Below are 25,468 nucleotides of genomic sequence, written 5' to 3'. Positions count from 1 at the left end.
GCTCTCCTCTCATTATGCCTTCATAGAAGGCTATCAGATTGGTCAAGCTGGATTTCAGTGTTAGTGGCATAACTTTACTGAAGAGATCTATAATATGTTGCTTACCCTTCCAATTGATAATTTTAAGACATTATAGAACCACAGAATCACAGACTGGTAGGGGTTCGAAGGAATCTATAGAGATTATCTAGTCCAACCTCCCTGCTCAAGCAGATCCCTCTAGATCAGATCGCACAGGAACATGTCCAGGCAGGTCTTGAAAACCTCCAGAGAAGGAGACTCCCCAACCTCCCTGGGCATCCTGTGCCAGTGCTCCATCACCCTCACAGTGAAATAGTTTTTCCTTATATTTAAATGGAAATTTTTGTGTTTCAGCTTCTTTCCATTACCCCTTTTCCTGTCACTAGATACAACAGAAAAAAGTGATTCCCCAACATTCTGACATCCACCATTTAGATATTTATTTAGAATTATCCCAATAATTCTAACTCCTGTGGCTCTGTTGTCATTGTTGGTAACCATGAAATGATCAAATCCCAGTCGTCAACTTTGCCATTACCCTTAATTAAGGGATTTGTTTTTAATGCATTTGGTACAGGCCATTGTGCCACATCTAATGGAACTCCCACCAAACAGGTAGAAAAAGAATTATCTGGAGTGGCCATTGATAAACATATTGTAGACTGATTGATTGCTTTGGCCAGTGTAACCCACATGTTTTGCTTGGGTTGCTGAAATTGCCTACAATTTACCACAATCATTTGAAGCATCAACAGTATGACAAAATCCATTTTTTACTTCTGATAAAAAAAAAAATCCTTCACCAATGAGTCCAAAGAACAAACCACTTTTTATATATTTTTTTCATCCTTTTTTTTTTTTAATGTGTCACTGACTTCTCAATGCCAAAATGTTATGTTCTTCCAAGTTTCATTCCTGACATCTAAAACACCTTAGAATGTTTCCACTGTAAGAAAACCACTATTCATCATCACATTTACAGCAAAATGCATTTTCTTTTCCTTTCTTAGTTCTAAAGCCCATGTCAAAGCAATCAATTCTTTTTGTGTTGATGTCATGTTGGGCAACAACTGTGTTTTCAGTTGTTACTGCATATTCAGCATATTGAGTTACTTTCTGTATGAAGCTGCTGCCACCTGTAAATAGCTCCTTTTCAGGGTTTTCAAGAGGGACATCCTTCAAATCCTCTTGACTGGAATACAGGTGTTCTGGTCATTCTTCCTCCTGAGGGTCACTTAAGAAAACTGCAGGATTCATAAGATTGGTAGTTTTCAGGATCACATCGTCCTGTTCTGTAAGGATTACCTGATATTTCATCATTCTGCTGGAAGAGATCCAATGCCTCCCCTTCTGTTCTAACATTATAGTAACCATTTGTGGGATATAAACTGTCACGACTCTCCAGAAAGTGAGCTTTCGGGCCTATTGTATCAGGATAACCATTGCTACTACTGCTCGCAGACAGGAAAGCCATCCCTCATTTACTGTATCCAGTTACTTAGAAAAGTATCCCACTGGTCTCTTCCAGCTTCCCATCCTCTGGTTCAGAACTCCCAGAGCAAGATGTTGCCTTTCATGGAGAAATAGCTGAAAATCTTTAGTTAGATCAGGCAACCCTAAAGTTGGTGCTGATATTAGAGCTTGCTTAAAGTTTCGAAAGGCATTTTGCTGCTCCCATATAAAAGGAGTAGATTTTTGGGCTTCATATAGCGATTTGGCTCTTAGGCCATAGTTCATGATCCAAAGATGACACCATCTGGCCCATTCCCAGGAATACCCGTAATTTATGCAAAGTCTGAGGTTCAGGAATGGCACAGATTGCTTCCTTTTGGTCAGTTTCCAGCTTTCTCTCCACCTTTGAAATTTCAAAATATATTACAGTTTGGCTTATCTGTGCTTTCTTCTTGGACATTTTATATCTATTAAGTACCAAAAAGTTTAAAAGTTCAGTGGTTACATAAATACAGGCCGACCTTTCTTTGGTAGCTATTAAAATGTCATCAATGAAGCAGAATCGGGTGTTCTGGTCGTGGGGTCACTGTTTGTTCCTTCTTCCAGACTTCTAGCTCCTTTGCCAACTGATTTCCAGAAGATCGTTGGACTGTTTAGGAATCCTTGGAGTAGTTGTGTCCATATTGTACTTTGCATCATGTCTATGGGTCCTCCTGATCAAAAGCACTCAAAAGCAAACAATTTACAACTCTCCTGTTGACTGATCAGGAAAGAACTTATCTACACAGGAATGCAGATAAGCAGGCAGTTTATTATGCAGCACTGAGAAACACAGAGGATATCTCCTCCAGTTGTGCTCCAGTTACAATTTTCAAGGGTTTTATACATTTTAAACAAATAACTATATTTGCCAACAAAAAGCATGCATGAAATGTCCATCTTTTAATTTGCTCCTTTGATTGGTTCCTAACTACTATAAAATTTCTTAGTATCATAGTGATTGGTTAAATGCTAATAAAAGATATCAGTCCACTCGCCTCATCCACCTATATTGACAACAGCTAAGTTTTTTCTGAAACACACTTGGGCCAGGTATCTTGTGATTATGAAGTATAGAAAACGAAAGTAACAATAGTTATTGTATTAATCACTTGTTTCATAGTTTGCCACATGTCACTGCTAAAGGTCCTGACAGAGGAATCAGACCATGAATGGCCACTTGGCAAACATTATGAAGAAAATTAAGAAAGACCACTTTTTTTGCAACTCTTGTGGTTTTTGCAATTTAAAGGAGTACTTACTTAATCGTTAGGTGATTAAACTATTTGCAAGTGCTTAGCTAGTTAATTAAATTATTAGCAAGTATTTAACAAGTGCTTAGCTAGTTAGTGTGGTGTTAGGTTATTGACTAAAATAATCTTGTATATCCAGGGATATACAAAATAAAGCATCTTTCAAATCAAGCACTGTAAACCACTGATATGTTTTAATTTTATATTTTAAAAAATTGTTAATTTCTTGATTCCCTGCTTTATTTCAGGCTTAATTTGATACTGTTTAATTCTAATTGGTTTCACACCTTTCAACTTTTACAGGTTGGGCCAATTTATATTTTCCTGGAATATCAGTTTCCAATATCGTGGGGATTACCGCATGATCCACCTTCAGGGAAATGTCTTGTATCTTTGTTTTTTTCTTATATCATTAAAATTTCCCTTGTCTTTGATTGGGGTATTTTTAACAACAATTCCCCACCTTCAGAAACAATTTGTGCATTTAATTTAGATAAAAAGATATCTTCCCATTAAGGGTATTGGACATTCTCGAACATACAAAAATTCATGTGTTATAATTTTTTTCCAAAATTCAAATCCAGGGGTTTTAAAAATGGCCGATTTTCCTCTTTCCCTGTTGCTTCAACAAGATTTGCTGTTTTAGTTCATATTGTTCCTTTACATGAATTTAAAACTGAGAACGTTGCTCTCATGTATATAATTTTTTTTTTTTTTTTCTCAGCTTAATTGTAACCAGAGGCTCAGCTGGGTTCCCTTCCAGTCCCTGTCAATCGGTGCATTATCTGAAAATCATTAGTTTTGCTGCTGCTCTTTGATTATCTGGTATCTTAGGGCAGTCATTTTTCCAGTGCCCCTCCTCCTTACAAAAGGCATACTGATTTATTCTGAGAGGGCCTCCATAACCTGCTCTACCTCTCCCATCCAGTTTTCTCCCTCCCCTCATTGTTCCATTATTGCACAAGTTATACGTATTAATATCCATTTTGAAATCACTTGGAAATCTACTTAAAACTATTTGATAAAATCACTTAATTTTGTATTCCTTTATAACAAGTCTGTAATCCAGGCTGAATTTGCAGATGTGATTTTATTTTTTAAGAATAATAATTTGAAGCAAGAAGACTTTATTCTAGGTGATGTTTTGCAAAGGTAAACATACTCTCTTCTTGTAATTTAGAGCTGCAGCTACTTTTGTATGGAATTTTCTTATGAAAGACAGGTCAGATTCTGCAGTGAAGTACTTTTATTTAGTGTTCTTGCAAGACCAGATGTCCTAGCTAGTTTATCCAAGGCGCCTAGAATTCCCCCAAGGGATGTCTCGTTCCTATTTACAATTCTTATCTTAATCACCAATCTCCCCCCCATGGTCCATTTGTCCCTTTTTATATTTAGATTTCCAAACTATCTGGTAGTTAGTTAGCAATACAAAGAAACCGACTTCCCTCTGAGGTTCTTTTGTCTTAGTTCAGGTCAGCTCTAAACTGCAAAAACATTAACATTTTCTACACTTTTGCCTCTAATTTTTTTTTTTCTACTAGTTTTAAAAGCAACAAGGTTTAAAAGCTGTGATCATGCTATCTTAATTTAGCTGATTTCTATGTAATTATGGCCAGATATTGTTTTCCTCAAGTACTTAGTGCAGCTTGAAAACAGTCCAATAATGTAATTTCATGTTTTGCAGTTGTATATAGACTGAGATTTACATGTGCACTTCCTATTTATTTGGAACAAAATGCACTTAAACTTGAAAACAGGTAAGAATCTGGGCACTAGGTTAGTGGATTATAGAGTCAGGAGAGGTAGAATAATTTGTTCTAAATTAATCCCTTGTTTAACAATGCCCATAGGACTTCCCATAGTTAAAATTACTGTTTGAACTATTGGAAGGCATAATAAGTTGTGCTGGAATGTTACAAGCCACCTTAAAATTTACATATACTGAATATATGTATTTATTTTTACTTTTTAAATTCAAAATTAGATTGTATTACTTGCTCTGGAAACGTTTTCAAGTTCACTTTTGATTTCCTTTTGGACAAGATGCTTGCTGATTAAGAGGTAGGAAGATGGGATTTTTACAAAGCCTGTTGCTGCATTCCAACAGCGGAGCTGCAGCATCCTGTTGGAGCGGCCCGTTCAGGGCTGCCGGGCATGTGAGGGACCCCGCGCTGGAGCAGGGGAGGACTAATCTCACTTCACCTCAGAAGTGAGATAAGCGGCAGGTTAATTGTGCAGAAAATGCCATAGTCTGAGTAGAAGAATGTTACTTCAAGTGGAACTGTCCAGAGAAATTTAACTGCAGGTAAACATGCTTTTCACAGTATCATTTAGATTGGAAGGAACCTTGTAAAATCATCTAGTCCTCAATCAGGGTCAACTAAAGAATGTTGCCCAGGACTGTATCCAGTCAGGTTTTGAATATCTCTAAGGATGGAGACTCCACAACCTCCCTGGGCAACCTGTGCTGTTGCAAATCTGCTGGGGAAGAAAAAACTTATCGACACAAAAGTTAGATAAACAGTTACGTTTCAGAGTCAATTTTACAGATTCTGGGTCCTCTACTACTTTCCAGTTTGGGGATGGTTCTTTGTTCACTGTGGTGTAGTGGATCCAGGTATCTGATTCAGCAATCTTGATTGCAGTGAACATGGTCAGTAACACTTGATAACGTCCCTTCCACTTTTCTTCTAAGGGCTCTGTTGTCCATGTCCTTACATAGATGTAATTTTCAGGTTGAAAGTTATGCATAGGATTCTCCAAGGTCAGAGATCACTTCCACACCACTATGTTCCGGAGTTTGACTAAAGTTTTTCTGAGAGAAAGCAAATAGTTATACACATCTTGTTTTCCTGGTATGTGCGTATTTGGATTGGGCTCCGGTGATTCATATGGTTTCCCATACATTAATTCATATGGACGAACTGACATTCTACTTCTTGGCTCTACTCTAACATGCAGTAATGACAGTGGGAGTGCCTGAGGCCACTTCAAGTTGTTTTCCTGACAGATCTTACTTATTTGCCATTTCAAAGTTTGATTCATTCTTTCTACATTCCTGCTGGACTGTGGTGTCCAACAGGCCAGCAGGAATCCTAGGTTATTCCTTGGGCTTTGCTTGTGTCCTGTGCCACAGCTGCTATAAAATATGGGCCTCTATTTGATGATATTCTGAGAGGCACTTCGATCCTTGAAATTATTTATTTTAACATCTACTTAACTGTTTCTTTAGCTTGATTGGTACGACAGGGAAAGGCTTTTGGCCACTCAGTAAAGGTATCAACCCCTACCAGAATGTATCAATATTCTTTTACATTTGTGTAGTTCTGTATAATCAATTTGACAGTAATCACCAGGTGATTAATCTGATTTAATCTCAGTTGGCCCATTTGAACTTTCTTTTGCTCAACTGGATTTTTCTAATATTTTCTTATAATTACTGTAGGCAGGACAACCTGACCTTCAAGGTTGTCCACTATTTATCAGAATTTTCTTTGCATTCAATAAATGAGTCTATTTATTCTTTTCTGCTATTTTATATTTTCTTGTTTGATGTGTTTTACAGTGCATGATTGCTATTTGGGATGTCTTTTTAATCGCCATCAGTAATCACTTTTTTTTTTTTTTATGCTTAATATTTGTCCCTTGGGAGGATAATAAGCCTCACTCTTTCCACAGGGCTCTATGGACATGGACTACTTCAAAAGCTTATTTTGGGTCTGTCCATATGTTTTTGGGGTTTTTTGTTTTTTTGCTTTTACTTGATTCCAAAGCTCATATCAAAGCAATTAATTTTGCCTTTTGTGCTGATGTCATGTTGGGCAATGCATTCGCCTCTATTACCGTATTTACGGTTGTTACCACATACCCAGCGGATCTGGTTCCTCTCTGCATGAAGCTGCTGCTAGCTGTAAACAGCTCCCATTCAGGGTCTTCCAGAGGGACATCCTTCAGGTCCTCTTGACTGGAGTACACATGTTCAATGGTTGCTATGCAGTCATGTTCTGGTCATTCTTCCTCGTGAGGAGCACTTAAGAAAACTGCAGGATTCACAAGATTGGTAGTTTTCAGGACCACATGGTTCTGTTCTGTAAAAAATTACCTGATATTTCATCATTTTGCTGGGAGAGAGCCAATGCCTCTCTGTTGTAATACTGCAGTAACTATGTCATGACTCACTCCAAAGTAAATTTACAGGCTTCTTGTATCAGGATCATTATTGCTGCTACTGTTCACAAACAGGAAGGCCATCCTTTACATACTGTCTCCAGTTGCTTGGAAAAGTATCCCACTGGTCTCTTCCAACTTCCCATTTCTGGATCAGGACTCCCAGGGCAAGGTGTTGCCTTTCATGGACAAATAACTGAAAGTCTTTAGTTAGATCAGGTAATCCTAAAGCTGTTGTTGACATTAGAGCTTGCTTAAGCTTTCAAAAGGCATTTCAAAAGGGTGACTCCATACAAAAGGAGTAGATTTTTGGACTTTATATAGCAGTTTGCCTATCAGGCCATAGTTCATTATTCAAAGATGACACCACCCAGCTATTTTCAGGAATTCCCTTAATTCATGCACGGTCTGAAGTTCAGGAATGGCACAGATTGTTTTATTTTGATTGGTTCTTAGGTTTCTTTCCACTTTTGAAATTTCAAAGCCCAAATATATTACAGTTTGGATTGCTATCTGAACTTTCTTCTTGGACACCTTATGTTCATTGAGTTCCAAAAAGTTTAAAAGTTCAATGGTTACCTGAACACAGGCTGACTATTCTTCGGTGGTTATTCAAATGTCATCCATGTACTGCATGATCAGATGTTCTGGTCATGAGGTCACTGTTTCTTCCTTCTTCCAGTTTTCTAGCTTCTTTGCCGACTGATTCCTGAAGATCCTCAGATTGTTTTTGAATCCTTGGGGTAGTTGTGTCCATGTCAGTTGTATCTTGTGCCTTGTCTGTGGGTCCTCCCACTCAAAAGCAAACATTTTACGGCTTTTCTGCTCCAGGGGTATACAAAAGAAAGCATCTTCTATATCAAGCATTGTAAACCACTGCTATGTTTCTTTAAGAGCAGTTAACAATGTGTACAGATTTGCCACCACTGGGTGGATGTCTTTTGTGATTTGATTTATAGCTCGAAGGTCTTGTACTAATCTATAATCACACGTGGGCTTCCATACTGGCAAAATAGGAGTATTATACTTGGATTCACACTCCTCTAGGATTTACCTTCCTTTAACTCAACCTTCATAGGTTGGGCCAATTTAGATTTTTTTCGGAATATCAGATTCCCATACTGTGAGGATTACTGCATGATCCACCTCTGGGGGAATTTCTTGTAAATTCCCCCTGTCTTTGATTTAGGTATTTTTAAGAATTCCCAACTTTCAAAAACATTTTTTACATTTAATTTAGATAAAAGCTTTCTTCCCATTAAGGGCATCAGACATTCTGAGACATGAGAATTCATACGTTATAATTTTGTTTCCAAATTTCAGATCCAGGCGTTGCAAAAATGGACAGTTTTTTTTTTCTCTTTCCCTGTGGCTCCAACAATATTTGCTGTTTTGGTTCCTATTGCTCCTCTATTTGTATTTAAAACTGAATATGTTGCTCCCATGTTTATAAAAAAGTAATTTCCTTTTCTCTCAGGTTAATTGTAACCAGAGGCTCATCTGGGTTTGTCTTCAGTCCCCATCAATTGGTACATTTTTCCAAAATTATTAGTTTTACTGTTAGTATTTTTGGGTAATTTTGTTTTCAGTGTCCCTCTTCTTTACAAAAGGCACACGGATTTATTTCAAGAGGGGTTCTATTCTCTGTTTTTTTCTTTCTCACTTTATCTGGGTCCTTATAGGAGTCAGTTGATTTTTCTCAGAGAATTAAATTGGAAAATGAGAAAGGCACTTTCATGTATACTGGTTCACTCTGCCTAACCCCTTGCCTTAATGGGGCAATTATATGCTGTTTGACTTTAGATTTTAAGGAGGTCCTTACGGTGGTTATTAAATGAGTATGGCGTTGAGTTCTCTTGGACACTGATGAGGAGGGTTCTGTGTCAGATTCCTCATTTTCCACATTACTACTATCTGGACAGGGCTGGGAGCCTTCCCTTGAACCAGCATACTGTGATGTATCCCTGTCAGGTTGCTGGATCCCTGTTCAGGTTCATGTTGGGGAGCAGGTAAGTAGAAGAGGGGATATATATATAGGAACAGACAGAATTGTCGAGGCACTTAGGACCACGCCTAATTCAGAACGCGTATCAGTTCACCCTCCCCCCTTAAGGGCCAAATGTTTAAGACACATTTTGGCTGCAGTATGTGCATAGCAATGGTTTTGAACCTTTTGTTTTTTTTACTGAGTGACATTACCCGATTTGTTAATGCAGATTCTTACTGCCATTCAGATTTTTCTCTTAAGTAAAAGAACAAATCTACATATGAGACTTCATCTCACTTTCCTTTGCTCTTATAAAACAACATCAATTGCAAGATACTATTATAACTTAATGTTCCATTCAGGGCCACACTTCCTCATCATCCAGAGCATACATTGGCCACGTATGATTGCAATATTTAATAAGCTGCTTTTTACGCAAATCATTATGTATTTCTTTCCAGTGAGCCAAAAGGCAGCCCAGAGGAGAGGTTTTTGGCACAAGGCCTTTGTTGTTAGAATTTCCTCTCCTAAACAGGTTTGACCACTTAAATGCCATAGCTAAAAATTATGGTGTCCTTCAAACACAGAGACTTAAAGTCACAGTTCAGTATTTCCACACACGTTTCATCCTATTGCTTCGCTTATCTCCAGCTGCACTCCTCACGGGATCAAAGAACCGCGGATCAAAGCTCCCTCTCGCTTCGCACGCAATTGTGCATCTCAGGCACACTCACTCATACTTCACAATAAATTCAGCAGAGTACTCAGACAGAAATTCTACCCTGTGCCACTTTCGTGTGCAGCTTACGGAGCAGAGGCCTAGGCTTACACAGACAGGGATCCCCCAGTCCAACCATGCAAGGCTTTCACCCCGTCTGACTAGCAGGCTCACCGCTGCCTCATTCATGCAGAACTTTTACCCAGACTCACAGACAGACTTACCACAAATCACACACAGAAAGGAAAGAAGAAAAGAAAAAAAAAAACCAAACCAGGACGTGTCTGATTTCTTACCCTTCCCAGCGGAGTGTTGCGAGTAACCTTAGGGACAAGATGGATGTTTCTCCCTGAGAATCCATTGGTGCCGGCTGGAGTCTGATCCGCTCTTGATCCTATTCAGTCTCCTCGCAAGGCTCGATGTCCAACGAGGCATTAGAATTAACAAATATTTATACCAAATATTCTTTTGGTTTTTATTACTATCCATAAAAGCCTGCTTAGAATTGTTCATTAAATTTACCCTTTACCTTGATTGGTTATTTGTTACTTTTACCCATTACATCACTCTAATTGATTGATCTCTTATTACACAAGTTATACATATTCATATATATTTCAAAATCACTTGGCCAGCTAACTGATTTAAGCTATGGATTATTTGGTTCTCTGGACCAGAATGTTACCTGGTGCTGTGGTAGTTTGACCCTGGCTGGATGCCCGGTGCCCACCACACCGCTCTATCCCCCACCTCCTCAGCAAGCCAGGGAAGGGGAGAAAATAAGATGGGAGTCTCGTGGGTTGAGATAAAAGCAGTTTAATAAAGAAACAGCAAAGCCACGCGCACGGGAAGTAAAGCAAAAGTAGATAAAGCTGTTACTCCCTACTTCCCATCAGCAGCGATGTTTGGCCACCTCCCGAGAAGCAGGGCTTTGGTACGCATAGCGAATTGCTTTTGGAAGGCCAGAAATGAATCTTGTCTCCCCTTCCTGCTTCTCTCCCCCAGTTTATATTACTGAGCTGACGTCATATGGTATGGAATATCTCCTTGCTCAGCCTGGGTCAGCTGTTCTGGCCGTGGTCCCTCCCAAGACCGTGCCCACCCACAGCTATTGGTGAAGGTGGGGGAAGGAATGCTGGAGGGACAGCCCTGATGCTGTGTGAGCAGTAGTCATAATATTGATATCAACAGTAAGTACAGCACTGCAAGAGCTGCTGTGGAAAATCACTACCATCCCAGACCCACTACAGGTGCTCAGGACCAGAAAGTTACAGGGCTTGAGGACAGTGAACAACCTAATGGTTAAGACAGTGAAATTCTTTGTTTCTCTGAAGCAATTGCTCCCCACATTGTTCTTAGATGTTTTATGGTTTGCAGGTGTATGGATTTAAACAATTTCCCTTGTTATCACTCTTATTTTCATTGTGCCTGATTTCTCATGCATGTTCTTCTCTCTGAGAACTTGGCTTCTCCAAGGAGGCCTAGTTTTGCTTAGTTATGCTAACTTATTTATGAATTTTACTAAAATAAAAAGAATAACTATTCCATAAAATCACTTGAATTTTATATTTTTTGTAACAGTGCCAGTGTTTGACTACTCTCACAGTAAAAATCTTTTCTATTCAGTTGCAATTTTACATGTTTAAATTTGTGCCAATTGCTTCTTGTCTTGTCACTTGGTACTGCTGAGAAGAGTCTGGTTCCCTCATCTTCATTCTTTCCCATAAGATATTAACACATATTGATAAGATCCCCTTTGAGCCTTCTCTTCTTCAGGCTCAAGGTTCCCTGCTTTCTTGACCTGTCCTCATATCAAGGAGGCTCCAGTCCCTTAATCATCTTAGTAGCCCTGCACTAGACTTGCTCCAGTAAGTCCATATCTTTCTCATACTAAGGAGCTCAGAACTGGACACAGGACTCCAGGTGTAGCCTCACCAGGGCTGAATAGAGAGGAAGGATCACCTCCCTCAACATCCTGGCAACACTCCTTATGCAGTCCTTGTTGGCCACCTTTTCCACAAGAGTGCATTGTTGGCTCATGGTTTTGTCCACCAGAACCACAGGGTCCTTCTCTGTAGAGCTACTTTCTAGCCAGTTGGCCCCCAGCATGTACTAGTACCTGGGGTTGTTCTTCCCCAGGGGCAGGACTTGGCATTTTCCCTTGCTGAACTTTATGAGGTTCCTCTCTGCCCAATTCTCTAGTCTGTCAAGATCCCTTTGAATGGCAGCTCAATCCTCTGGCATATCAGGCTCTCCTCCCAGTTTTATATTATTTATGAACTTACTGAGGGTGTCCCAGCATCTAGGTGATTAATGAAGATGTTAAACAGTATTTACTCCAGTATTGACCCCAGCATATACCACTTCTGACTTGCTTCCAACTAAACTCTGTGCCACTGCTCACAATCCTTGCCATGCACAACCTCTGCCATGCACAACTCCGGCCATTCAGACAGTTTTTAGTCCACCTCACTGTCCGCTGATCTAATCTGTATTTTGACAGCTTGTCTATGAATATATTATGTGAGAGAGTGTCAGAAGCCTTACTAAAGTCAAGGTAAGCATCCACCACTCTCCCCTCATCCACCAAGTCAGTCACCTCTTTGTAGAAGGCTATCAGGTTAGTTAAGCATTATTTCTCCTTTGTAAATCCATGTTAAGTACTCCTTATCACCTTCATGGCCTTCATGTGTCTGGAAACAGTTTCCAGGCAGATTTTTTTCCATCACCTTCACAAGGACTGAGGTGAGGCTGATTGGCTTGTAGTTCTCCAGATCTTCCTTCTTGCCCTTTTTGAAGATAGGAGTGACATTTAATTTCTTCCAGTGTTCAGGAACCTCTCCCAATCACCATGACCTTTCAAAGATAATTGAGAGTGGCCTCACCATGACATCAAACAGCTTCCTCAGCACTTGTGGGAGCACCCCGTCAAGCCCCATGTATTTATGTATGTCCAGTTTATTTAAACGCTACCTAAACTGGTCCTCTTCCACTGAGGGTAAATCTTCTTTACTCCACACTTTCCCTCTGGTCTCAGGGACTTGGGACTCCTGAAGGCCAGTCTTGTCAGTAAAGATGTGAGTCAAAGAGTACATTGAGTACCTTGGCCTTTTCCATGTCCCTTGACACCAGTTCCCCAGCTCCGTTCAACAGCTGGCCCACGTTTTCCCTAGTCTTCCTTTTGCTGTTTATGTACTTGTAGTATCCTTTCTTGTGGCCCCTTGCCAGATTCAGCTCCAAGTTTGCCTTGGCTTTTCTAACTCCATCCCTGCAAGATCAGACAGCATCTCTGGTGTGAGAGAAAAGCAGGATCCCTCAGGCATGGGGCATGACACATAGCAAGTGAAAGCTTTGGCTTTACTGAAAGCGTAGCATTACCATGGTGAGAGCCTGAGGAAACTGATGCTAATGAAAGTTAATCATACGAGGACCTGACAAGTGGAACCCTGCTTTGGAGTGAAGCTCAAGGGAAAGCACCACAGGAGTGGATAATAAAACTTTCATTGATTAACATATCATACATATGCAATGTGTTGTTTGACTAATTAGTGAACTCACCAATACAGGTGCTGTTTGAATTCCTGAGATGCTGTGGTGATTTAGCCCTGGCTTGGTGTCAGGTGCCCATCAAGTCCTAATATCACTCCCCCTCCTAAACTGGACAGGAGGAGAGAAATTTAATGAGAGATTTGTGTGTTGAGAAAAGGACAGGGAAATCGCTCAGCAATTAGCATCACGGGCAAAACAGACTCAACTTGGGGAGAAAAAGGTTTGATTTATTAAATGAACAATAAGAACAGGGAGATGAGAAATAAAACTGAATCTTAAAACATTTCCCCCCACCCCTCCCTCCTCCAGGAATCTCCTTCCATACTCCCCAAAGGCGCAGGGGATGGGGAATGGGGGATGGGGTTGCGGTCAGTTCATTACAGATGGACTTTAGTGCTGCTGCTTCTCTGGGGGAGGCCTCCTTACATTTCCTAAGCACCCTCCTCCTCCTCCTTCTCCGCTGACCTTGGTGTCTGCAGAGATGTTTTCACATTGTCACTCCCTGCTGCTGCTGCAGTTTTGCAACTGCACAGCAACTTCTTCTCCTTCTCACGTTATTCACAGAAGCATTACCAGAAGCATTACCTCCATCACTAAATGGCCAGGCCTGGGTCAGCTGTGGGGTCCATCTTAGAATTGAGTGGCATTGGCCCTATCACCTACAGGGGAAGCTTCTGGCAGATCATTATTTAAAGAAGCCACTCATGTAGTGTCCCCTCCCCCTCCACCATCCCCCCCAGCTACTGGCCAGTGGAGATCCACAAGGATCAGTTCTGGGACCAATCTTGTTCAATATCTTCATCAATGACCTGTATGAGGGGACAGAGTGTACCCTCAGCAAGTTCGCTGATGACACCAAACTGGGAGGACTGGCTGATTCCCCAGAAGGCTGTGCTGCCATTCAGCGGGATCTCGACCAGCTTGAGAGTTGGGCAGAGAGGAACCTCATGAGGTTCAACAAGGGCAAGTGCAGAGTCTGGCACTTGGGGAGGAACAACCCCATGCACCAGTACAGGCTGGGGATTGACCTGCTGGTGAGCAGCTCTGCAGAGAGAGACCTGGGAGTCCTGGTTGACAATAAACTAAATATGAGCCAGCAATGTGCTCTCGTGGCCAAGGCCAATGGCATTCTGGGATACATCAAGAAGACTATGGCCAGCAGGTTGAAGGAGGTTCTGCTCTCCCTGTACTCTGCCCTGATGAGGCCTCATCAGGAGTCCTGTGTCCAGTTCTGGGCTCCCCAGCTCAAGGGGACAGGGAACTGCTGGAGAGAGTCCACTGCAGGGCCACCAAGATGATGAGGGGATTGGAGCATCTTCCTTATGAGGAAAGGCTGCTGGAACTGGGGCTATTTAGTCTAGAGAAGATTGTGGAGGGATCTCATTAATATTTATAATTATATAAATGGTGGGTGTCAGGAGGTTGGGACATCCCTTTTTTCTGTTGTATCTAGCAACAGGACAAAGGGTAATGGGATGAAGCTGGAACACAAAAAGTTCCACTTAAACATAAGAAAAAAATATTTTACTGTGAGGATGACGGAGCAGTGGAACAAGCTGCCCAGGGAGGTTGTGGAATCTCCTTCCTTGGAGGTCTTCAAAACCCACCTGGACACGTTCCTATGCGACCTGGTCTAGGTAGACCTACTTCTGCAGAGGGATTGGAATAGATGATCTCTAAAGGTGTCTTCCAACCCCTATCATTCTATGATTCTATGAAAAACCTGGCCCAGGCAAAACCACTACAGCTGGCCTTCACATTGGGGCCCTTGCAAGGATATATTCAAACGAGATAAGATGTGCTTGGGACTTTACATACTTGGATGGGGGATGCAAACTATCCTGGTGTACCATAAGAAAGACTGTTCATGCCCTACACTCCTTCCCACACCTCCTCCATGACAAGTTATGTGGTATTTTTGAGTTCCCAGAGTGTAGCTTTTGCTGAATTTAATGGAGTCCTTAATTTCACAGGTAATACCAAATTACATTGCAACACATCCCAGAAGTAAAGCAAATCACCTTGCACTAAATGTGCAGCCTGATCTTGGAGGAATCTCAGACATGACTACAACCACTGATCACCCTGTGTTTGACAAATACCCTGAGCCAGACACTGCAATCGTTTAAGTTCTTTTTCAGTTCTATAATTTTCTTTGCTAATGTTGAAACAGCACATACCATCAAGCTTACTACAGTGGTGGTTGTGTCAAAGTAATAGATAATCCACAGCCAGGCATTTTTGGAGAAGACCTTTGCAGCAGCGTTGTTTTAACTGCTTGGGATTTAGTGATGTTAACAAAGATTACACAAGCTTCTTCAGGGTTAACATTAGCTATTTGAAAAGCATAGATGTGATAATCTAACTGGGAAATGACAGTACCCATATCATATATGTTAGCGAAAGTCACACATATTTGGAAACTTTTCAATAGAGTATAATTCTGCAAAATGTTCAGTGGTGTACTGATTCCTAAAAATGTCTCCATCAGATCCCCCACAGCTGCAGTGTGAGGTAAACAGAAGGATTGATGCACTTAAAGTGTTGTGTGCTAACAATACCCATATGTATGTAGTGTCTTTGCCACGTCAATCTGCAATGATGCTTCCCAACAGAACAGGGAGCAAAACTGCCATTCATAGTGCTTGCTGAGTTAACTTGCTGGTAGACCCACGCAACATATTTTCTCTTTTATCAGGAAGAATAACACTAATCCCTTGCCCATCCCTGAGGATAGGTTCAGGGACTGCTTGTGTTCCAGCGTTGATGAGTGGTACACCAGCAGATTGTGGTTCAGTAAGGATAACTCAACCTGTTTGGGGTAACAAAGCAGAAATGGTTAATAAATGTTGACCAGCTGCCCAAGATATTTCATGAACAACACAACTGCAGCAATGGAGGGCTGCTGATAGTGGCACTTATGATTGCCATAAAGTTGTATTCCATTGCAGGTCCACGACTGGTGTTGTCAATACAAAATCAGTATTTGGTGTTGCTATGTAGCTTCCCACCTATTGCCTCTTGGATAGCAGTAGTGGCAGGGGCAAGATTTTCTCTTACCCCGTGAGCAGCTAAAGTGATGTACCATCCCACTGCAGTTGTCCTGCCAAGTCTTTTTGCTGTATACAAATAATTATGGTGCTGTTTGTTGTGTTTCTCATAATGGGGGAGGGATTGCAATGGTGGCCCCTGTAAGTAGTTGCTCAAAACTTTCCCCGGCTCTAAGTCAGACCCACCTCTGGGTCTGACTTAGCCAATTGAGCATCTCTGTGATTGCTTTTTAAGAAGAAGCCAGAAGAGGAGAGGTTGTAGGTGGTGGAAGGAGCTGGATAAAAGAGAAGCAACCCTGTGGACCTCAAGGTCAGTGAGGGAAAAGAGGAGGTGTGCTGGAGCAGAGACTTCCCTGCATCCTCTGATGAGATGGCAGGCTGTTCCCCTGCAACCCATGGAGCTGAAATCTGCCAGCAGCTTGTGGAGGACCCCACATCAGAGGGGATGGCTGTGCTCAAAGGAGGCCATGACTCTGTAGGAAGGCAGCATTGCAGCAGAACATGCCTGGAGTTCTGTTGGCCATGGAGCAGACCCACAATGGAGGAGTTTGTGAGGAACTGCAGCACTTGGGAAGGATTCACATCGGAGAGGTTTGTTAAGGACTGTATCTCATGAGAGAGACTCCATGTTGGAGCAGGGCAAGAATGTGAGGAGTCCTCCTCCTCTGATGAGGAAGGAGCAGCAGAGACCATCTGTGAAGGACTGATTGTAACCCCCATTCCTTGCCTCCATGTGCTGCTGAATATGGAGGAGGTAGAGATTTGGAACAGGTAGCTGAGCCTGGGGAAGAAGGGAGGAGTGAAGGAAGGAGATCTTAAATTCTGATTGTATTTTTCTCATTATCCTGCTCTGTTTTTGCTTTCCGTCTATTCTGTTTCTAGTTGGCAGTGTTTTCTTCCCTTGATGCCATGAAAGTGCAATTCAAAACTCAATAGCCAATGACTATTAAGCAGGTATTCTTTATTGTAGTGCTGGGCACACAGGGGATTGCTCCGCCTAGTGTGTGTGCCATTTCAAGCAAAACTTTCTACATTTATACAGACTAGATATGCATATTCATTACATTTCTTAGAAAAGGCAGGGTTATACAAATTAGTTCTAGTAAGTCATTTACATTAGCTCGTCCCAGGCAGAGCATGCGAAATGATGTGGGGAGGAGTCTTTTGGTGATCTTCAGAGATGAAGGCCCCACGTCTTTCTCATACTGAACATTTTACCTTTCCTCTTGGCACATGTTCTTTAGGCTGTTTTTTGCAGTTTCACAAATATCATCTAGCTTGAACCAGCCCTCTTTCTTTTATCTTTGTTAACAAGGCTGTAGTACTCTCTTGCAGGCTTCTCTGCCATAGAATCATAGAACCCTTTCAGCTGGAAAAGACCTTTAAGAACGAGTCCAGCCTTTGTCCTAGCCCTATCACCACTAGACCATTTACCTAAGTGCAACATCCACCCATCTCTTAAACACCTCTAGGGATGATGACTCCACCACCTCCCTGGGCAGGCCGTTCCAATGCTTGACAACTCTTTCAGTAAAGAGATTCCTCCTAATATCCAGCCTGGCGCAATTTGACACTATTTCCTCTTGTTCTATTGCTGTCACTAGGGAGAACAGACCAACCCCCACCTCGCTACAACTTCCTTTCAGGTAGTTGTAAGACAGGGATAAGGTTTCCCCTGAGCCTTCTTTTCTCCAGGCTAAACAGCCCCAGATCCCTCAGCTGTTCTTCATAGAAGACATGCTCCAAATCCTTTACTAGCTTGGTAGCCTGCCTCTGTATCCTCTCCAGCACCTCCATGTCCTTGTAGAGAGGGGCCCAAAACTGGACACAGTATTGGAGGTGTGGCCTCACCGAAGCTGAGTACAGGGGAATGATCACCTCTCTTCTCCTGCTGACAACACTGTTCCTCATACAGGCCAGGATGCTATTTTCCTTCTTGGCCACCTGGGCACACTGATGTCTCATGTTCAGCCAGCTGTCAATCAACACTCCCAGGTCCCTCTCTGTCTGGCAGCTTTCCAGCCACTCCTCTCTGAGCCTGTAGCGTTGCTGGGGGTTGTTGTGGCCTAAGTGCAGGACCAGGCACTTGACCTTATTGAAACTCATGGCATTGGCCTTGGCCCAGCCATCCAGCCTATCTAGATCTCTCTGTAGAGCTTCCCTACCCTCAGGCAGATCAACATTTCCACCCAGCTTGGTGTCATCTGCGAACTTACTAAGGGTGCACCTTGTCCCCTCATCCAGATCATTAATAAAGATGTTAAACAGGAATGGCCCCAGTACTGAGACCTGGGGGACACCACTGGTGACCGCCTGCAAACTGGATTTAACTCGTTGGACTCAGCCATCTAACCAGTTTTTCACCCAGGAAAGTGTATGCCCATCCAAGCCAAGAAAACCCAATTTCCCTAAGAGAACGCTGTGAGAAACAATGTCAAATGCCTTACTGAAGTCAAGGTAGACAATATCCACAGCCACATGGAGGACAGGTGAAGTGCCTGAGGACTGGAGAAAGGCCAATGTAATGCCAGTCTTCAAAAAAGGGCAAGAAGGACGACCCAGGAAACTACAGCTGGTGAGCAGCTCTGCAGAGAGAGACCTGGGAGTTCTGACTGATAATTAACCATGAGCCAGCAATGTGCCCTCGTGGCCAAGAAGGCCAATGACATCCTGGGATACATCAAGAAGAGTGTGGCCAGCAGGTCAAGGGAGGTTCTTCTCCCTCTCTACTCTGCCCTGGTGAGGCCTCATCTGGAGTCCTGTGTCCAGTTCTGGGCTCCTCAGCTCAAGAGGGACAGGGAAGTGCTGGAGAGAGTCCAGAGCAGGGCCACCAAGATGATCAGGGGAATAGAACATCTTTCATACAAGGAAAGGCTGTGGGAACTGGGGCTGTTTAGTCTGGAGAAGAGGAAATTGAGGGGAGATCTTATTAACATTTATAAATATCTAAAAGGTGGGTGTCAGGAGGTTGGGACATCCCTTTTTTCTATAGTAGCTAGCAACAGGACAAGGGGTAATGGGATGAAGCTGGAACACAAAAAGTTCCACTTAAACATAAGAAAAAACTATTTCACTGTGAGGGTGACGGAGCAGTGGCACAGGCTGCCCAGAGGGGTTGTGGAGACTCCTTCCTTGGAGATCTTCAAGACCCGCCTGGACATGTTCTTATGCGACCTGATCTAGGTGACCCTGCTTTAGCAGGGGTATTGGACTAGATGATCTCTAAAGGTCCCTTCCAACCCCTAACATTATATGATTCTATGAAATGCTGCTATTAGTAAAGACTGAAGCAAAGAAGGCATTAAGCACCTCAGTCTTACCCTCATCTTTTAATACCAAATTTCCTTCTGGATCTAATAGGGGATGGAGGCTCTCCCTGGTCTTTCTTCTATTGTTAATGTATTTATAGAAACTTTTCTTATTACCCTTTACCTGGGTTTACCTGGGTAAAAGCTGGGCTTTTTACCTTCTAATTAACTCCCTACATAACCTAACAACGTTCCTGTACGCATTGTCAGTAGTTTGCCCCTTCTTCCAGAGGCCATAAACTTCCTTTTTTCCCTGATTTTAAGCCAAATCTCCCTATTCAGCCAGGCTGGTCTTCTTTGCCTCCAGCTTGTCTTACGGTATGTGGGGATGACTTGTTCCTGGGCCTTTAAGATTTCCTTCTTAAAAAGTGTCCAGCCTTCTTGAATTCCTATACCCTTCAAAACTGACTCCCAAGGGTTTCTATCAAGTAACTTCCTAAACAAGTCAAAGTCTGCCCTTTGAAAGTCCAAAGAGTCAGTTTTGCTGCCCCGCCTCCTAACATCTCTATGAATAGAGAACTGTGGTAGTTCGGGGCTGTCCCTCCAGCATCGGAGCAGCCAGGCACCAATCCGCTCACCTGGCTGGCGACTGTAATCTTTTCGCATATCTCTAAGTTCTGTTGAGGTGAGGGACCGAGTAGTTTCCATTTCCTTTTCGATTTCTTTCACTTCTCCTGATCTCCTTACCGAAGGACCAGTTTCTTCTTCTAGCCTTTCCTCTTCCTCCTCGTCTGCCCTTACTAATCGATGATATGGACTTGACCTCCTTATCCACTGCTTCTTTTTCACTACTGGGGCAACCACTGTGGTTGTTGTTTGGTTCCCTGACTCAACCATGGTAGTCTCAGGTATAGTTTGAATTTCCACCTCGGCCATAGTTCTCTGAGAGGGCTGGACTGCGACTGACTCAACTATGTTGGTCTCAGGTACCGTTTGAGTTTCCATTTCAATCATAGTTCTCTGAGAGGGCTGGACTGCGACTGACTCAACTATGTTGGTCTCAGGTACCGTTTGAGTTTCCATTTCAATCACAGTTCTCTGAGAGGACTGGAATGCAGCTCGGTAGGCAGAGGCTAGGCCCCAGTATAGTGCCTGAACCTGATGGGCCTCATTAGGGTAGGTAAGACACCCTTCTATCAGGTAGCGTGTCAGTAAAGCAGAGTTTTTTATCTGTTCAGATGTAAAATCCCAGATTACAGGAGGTGATAACCGTCCTAGGAATTTGCCTAAATTCATCCACATACCCTGCCACCCAGGGACTGGCCGCTTCAGGGGGCATTTTAACATGTTTCCATCACAAATTTGTACTCTCTGATACCCAGATGACTCCAGATTCCACAAGATATATAATATACCAACCATGTTAATTAGTAATATTAAAACTCTCGTATAAGGGTGACTAAGGACCTGGGAAGTCTGTGTAACAGAATTGTCTAGATCAGTCCGAGCTGAGGAGAAAGAGGTGCTTTGCCCCATGGCCTCCACAAGATAGCTCCCACAGCACACTAAATTCATCAGTAACAGAATGAGACTTGCTATTATTATTTGGGCCATCATGTTCCCAGGCCCTTTCATCCTCTTCACAAAATTATATAGCCAGCTTAGCAAAGCTATTAAGGTTAAAGCACAGCCGAGAGTCAATGTTAGGAGCATCGTGTTCCCAAACATTAGAAAGTGTAAGATAAGCTGCATAGCAGCAAGGCTCCGTGACCAGCACAGGAACTTTGCTCTCATTGGTTTACTGTAATTGCAATGCAGTTAATGTAAATCTGCTATTATCTCGCCCCACGTTGGGCGCCAAAAGGGCTGTGGTAGTTTGAGCCTGGCTGGATGCCAGGTGCCCACCACACCGCTTTACCCCCCACCTCCCGAGAAGCAAGCCAGGGAAGGGGAGAAAATAAGATGGGAATCTCGTGGGTTGAGATAAAAGCAGTTTAATAAATAAGCAGCAAAGCCGCGCGTGCGGGAAGCAAAGCAGAAGCAGATAAGCTGTTACTCTCTACTTCCCATCAGCAGCGATGTCCGGCCACCTCCCGAGAAGCAGGGCTTCAGTACGCGTAGCGGTTGCTTTGGGAAGGCCAGAAATGAATCTCGCCTCCTCCTTCCTGCTCCTTTCCCCCAGTTTATATTACTGAGCTGACGTCATATGGTATGGAATATCTCCTTGGTCAGCCTGGGTCAGCTGTCCTGGCCATAGTCCCTCCCAAGATCATGCCCACTCACAGCTATTGGTGAAGGTGGGGGAAGGAATGCTGGAGGGACAGCCCCGATGTTGTGCAAGCGGTAGTCATAATATTGATATCAACAGTAAGCACAGCACTGCAGGACCTGCTGTGGAAAATCACTACCGTCCCAGACCCACTACAAGAACTTAATAATTCCATGATTGCTCTTCCCTAGACGGCCTTCAACTGCCACATCCTCCACAAGACCTTCTCTGTTCACAAACAAGAAGTCCAGCAGAGCACCCTCCCTGGTCGGTTCACTTACTAGTTGTGTGAGGAAGTTATCCTCCACACATTCCAGGAACCTCCTGGTTTGTTCCCTCTCTGCTGTGTTGTATTTCCAGCAGATACCTGGGAAGCTGAAGTCCCCAACAAGAACAATGTCAAATGACTGCGAGATTTCTTCCAAGTGCTTATAGAATGTTTCATCTACTTAAGTACTCTGATTGGGAGGTCTATAGCAGACTCCTACAACAATATCAGCTTTATTGACCTTGCCCTTTAACCTAATCCAAACACTCTCAACCCCTTCGTCCCATGTGAGGCATCCCACCACGTTTCTGTGATAGCAACTATCATAGTTTTCCTGTTGCATCATGGCTTCAAGCTCTCCCTGTTTTTTGCTCATACTCTGTGCATTGGTATAAATGCACTTCAGATGAGCTACTGATCCCAACAGTGTGGGGACTGTTTCCTACCAGATGCTTCTCAGGTGTTTCTGTGACTTCTAAATCATAAACAACAGCCCTTGTCTCTTCATTTCTCATTATACGTCTATCCCTTGGATCCACTTAGAAGGCAGAGTCTTCACTAGCACAAAGTCTTAGGAGCCCTGGCATGCTTCCCTTGGGCTTATTCATAGCAAGCCCAGTTATATCCCCTTCAAAACTAGTTTAAAGCTCTGTCAATGAGCTCTGCTAACTCCTGCCCCAGAATAATTTCTCCCCACTGAGATAGGTGCATGCCATTTGCTGTCAGCAAGTCAGGTGTCTTGTATATCCACCCATGATCAAAAAACCCAAAGCCCTGCCAATAACACCAGTTCCAGAGCCATGAATTCATCCGATAGTACTTTCTGTTATTTCCCTCATTCATCCCTGCCAGTGGAGGGATAAAGGAGAACACAACTTGTGCTCCTTATCCCTTAAGCAGCTGCCCCAAGGTCCTAAAATCCCTCTTAATTGATTTTGGGCTTCTAGTAGCCACTTCATCACTACTCACCTGAAATACCAAAAGCAGATAGTAATCCAAAGGCTTCACCAGGGTGGAAAGTTTGCGTATCACATCTTTAACCCGTGCTCCAGGGAGATTGTAGACTTCTCTATGAAGTGGGTCCGAACGACATATCAGGTCCTCTATTCGCTTAAGGAGGGAGTCACAGGATCACAGAATCATAGAATGGTAGAGGTTGAAAGGGGCCTTTAGAGATCATCTAGTCCAACCCCCCTGCTCACCTAGATCAGGTCACACAGGAACGTGTCCAGGCAGGTTTTAAAGACCTCCAAGGAAGGAGACTTCACACCCTCTCTGGGCAGCCTGTTCCAGTGCTCCTTCACCTCAACAGTGAAATAGTGTCTTCTTATGTTTAAGTGGAACTTTTTGTGTTCCAGCTTCATTTCATTACCCCTTGTCCTGTTGCTAGCTACAATAGAATAAAGCGATGCCCTAACCTCCTGACTTCCACCATTTATAAATTTATAAATATTAATGAGATCCACCCTCAATCTCCTTTCCTCCAGACTAAACAGCCCCAGTTCCTGCAGCCTTTCCTCATAAGGAAGATGTTCCAGTCCCCTGATCATCTTGGTGGCCCTGCTCTGGACTGTCTTCAGAAGTTCATGGGACATGTGACCTGATCTAGGTGAACCTGCTTCTGCAAGGGGGTTGGACTAGATGATCTCTAAAGGTCCCTTCCAACCTCTACCATTCTATTCTATTCTATTCTATTCTATTCTATTCTATTCTATTCTATTCTATTCTATTCTAAGCAGCAGAGCCCATCTGTGAGAGACTGACCACATCCCCCATTCCCTGCCCCCCTGAGCCGTTGAGGGAGGTGGAGGTAGACATATCGGGAGCCCTGAGCTGGGCCCAGGAAGAAAGGAGGGATGGGAGAGGGAGATCTTAAAGTGCTAGTTGTAATTTTCTCATCATCCTACTCCCTTTTTGCTTTTATTCCATTCTGTTTCTTGTAGAATAAACATTCCTACTTTCCTCTCTAAGTCAAGTAGTGGAGTCTGTTTTGCCCAGAACCGTAACTGGTAGCAAGCCCTCACTCCCTTGTCTTAATCCACAAAAACCTTGCTTATCTTTTCCCTTCCATTTCACTGGGGCCTCTGCCACCCTAACAAGGGTGGGGGTGAATGGGGGCACCGAGTGAGAGACTGTCATGATTCTTCTGTGCTATCTGGGCCAAACCACAACACTCCAAAATCTTACGGGAAGTGAGGGAGTGTAATGAGGATGAGTAAGTGGCTCTGTGTTGCTTTGTTGCAAGCTGTGCTTAAACCAAGACAGGATGTATCAGGTGCATCTCACAAACAGAATCACAGAACCACAAAATAGTAGGGGTTGGAAGTGACCTCTAGAGATCATCTTTTACACTGAAAGAGGGTAGATTTACACTGGATATAAGGAATAAATTCTTTATGATGAGGGCAGTGAGACACTGGAACAGGTTGCCCAGAGAGGTTATGAATGCCCTATCCCTGGAAATCTCCAAGATCAGGTTGGAGTGGGCTTTAAACAGCTTGATCTAAAGAGAGATGTCCCTGCTTGTGGCAAAGGGATTGGAATAGATGATATTTGAAGGTCCCCTCCAACCTATCATTTTATGATTCTAAGTGATTATTCCCCTTTGCTCAGCACTCATTAGACAACAGCTGGAATGCTGCATCCAGTTTTGGCCCCTCCAATACAAGAAAAATGTTAATAAACTTGAGGAAGCTCAATGGAGGATCACCAAGATGGTCAGGGTGCTTGAACACAGACCCAGTAAGAAGAGGTTGAGGGAACTGGGCCTATTTATCTTGGAGAAGGAGGGGAAGTGGTGCTCCAGATTCATGAGCAGAAATTCCTGTGTATCCCATGGAGAAGACCATGGTGAAGAACATTGTCCATTTGCAGCCCATGGAGGATGTGGTGGTTTAACCCTGGCTATGTTCCAGGTGGCCACCAAAGCTATTCTATCACTCCCCCCTCTTCAACAGGACAGGGGAGAGAAAATATAACAAAATGTTCATGACTAGAGATAAGGACAGGAAGATCACAGCAATTACTGTCACGGGAAAAACAGACTCAACTTGTGGAGAAATGGTTTGATTTATTAACAAAAAATAAAAACTGAGTAGGGAAATGAAAAATAAAAACTGAATCTTAAAACATCTCCCTTCACTTATCCCTTTTCCCCGAGTTTCTACCTCCTCCCCCCAGCAGTGCAGGGGGACAGGGAATGGGGTTGTGGTGGTTTAGGCCTAGCCAGGAACAAAGAACCAAGCAGCCACTTGCTCACTTCTTCCTCCCCTCCCCCCCCGACTGGACTGGAAGAGAAAAATAATTGAGGGCCTTTGGAAAATCTCTAAGGACAGGGAGGGCTCACCTGCCACGTTTGGTCCCGAGCAAAACATAAGACTACTCAACTTGGGGAAGAAAATTAAACTTAATTTAGTCCACCATCAACTAAAAACATAGCAAACAGAA

The 25,468-nt window shown here is 43.0% G+C and overlaps 1 protein-coding gene across 7 annotated transcripts in view; it reads left to right on the top strand.

The window, feature by feature from the left end:
• The window catches only part of LOC133628615 (polycomb group RING finger protein 3-like), a 164,717-nt gene that overhangs the window by 75,609 nt on the left and 63,640 nt on the right, over positions 1–25,468 (top strand). The window contains exon 1 of one of the 7 annotated variants that reach the window (XM_062017020.1): positions 23,546–23,630. The exons of the other annotated variants lie outside the window; for them this stretch is intronic. The gene's annotated coding sequence lies outside the window, so the exon portion shown is untranslated. Of the gene's footprint in view, positions 1–23,545; positions 23,631–25,468 lie in introns of those variants that run through there. 7 annotated transcript variants of the gene reach the window in all.

The sequence above is a fragment of the Colius striatus genome, chromosome W (genome assembly GCF_028858725.1).
Source record: "Colius striatus isolate bColStr4 chromosome W, bColStr4.1.hap1, whole genome shotgun sequence".
Classification (NCBI taxonomy): domain Eukaryota; kingdom Metazoa; phylum Chordata; class Aves; order Coliiformes; family Coliidae; genus Colius; species Colius striatus.
Note: the sequence above shows the minus strand (reverse complement) of the source record. Positions and strands in the feature narration are given on the sequence as shown.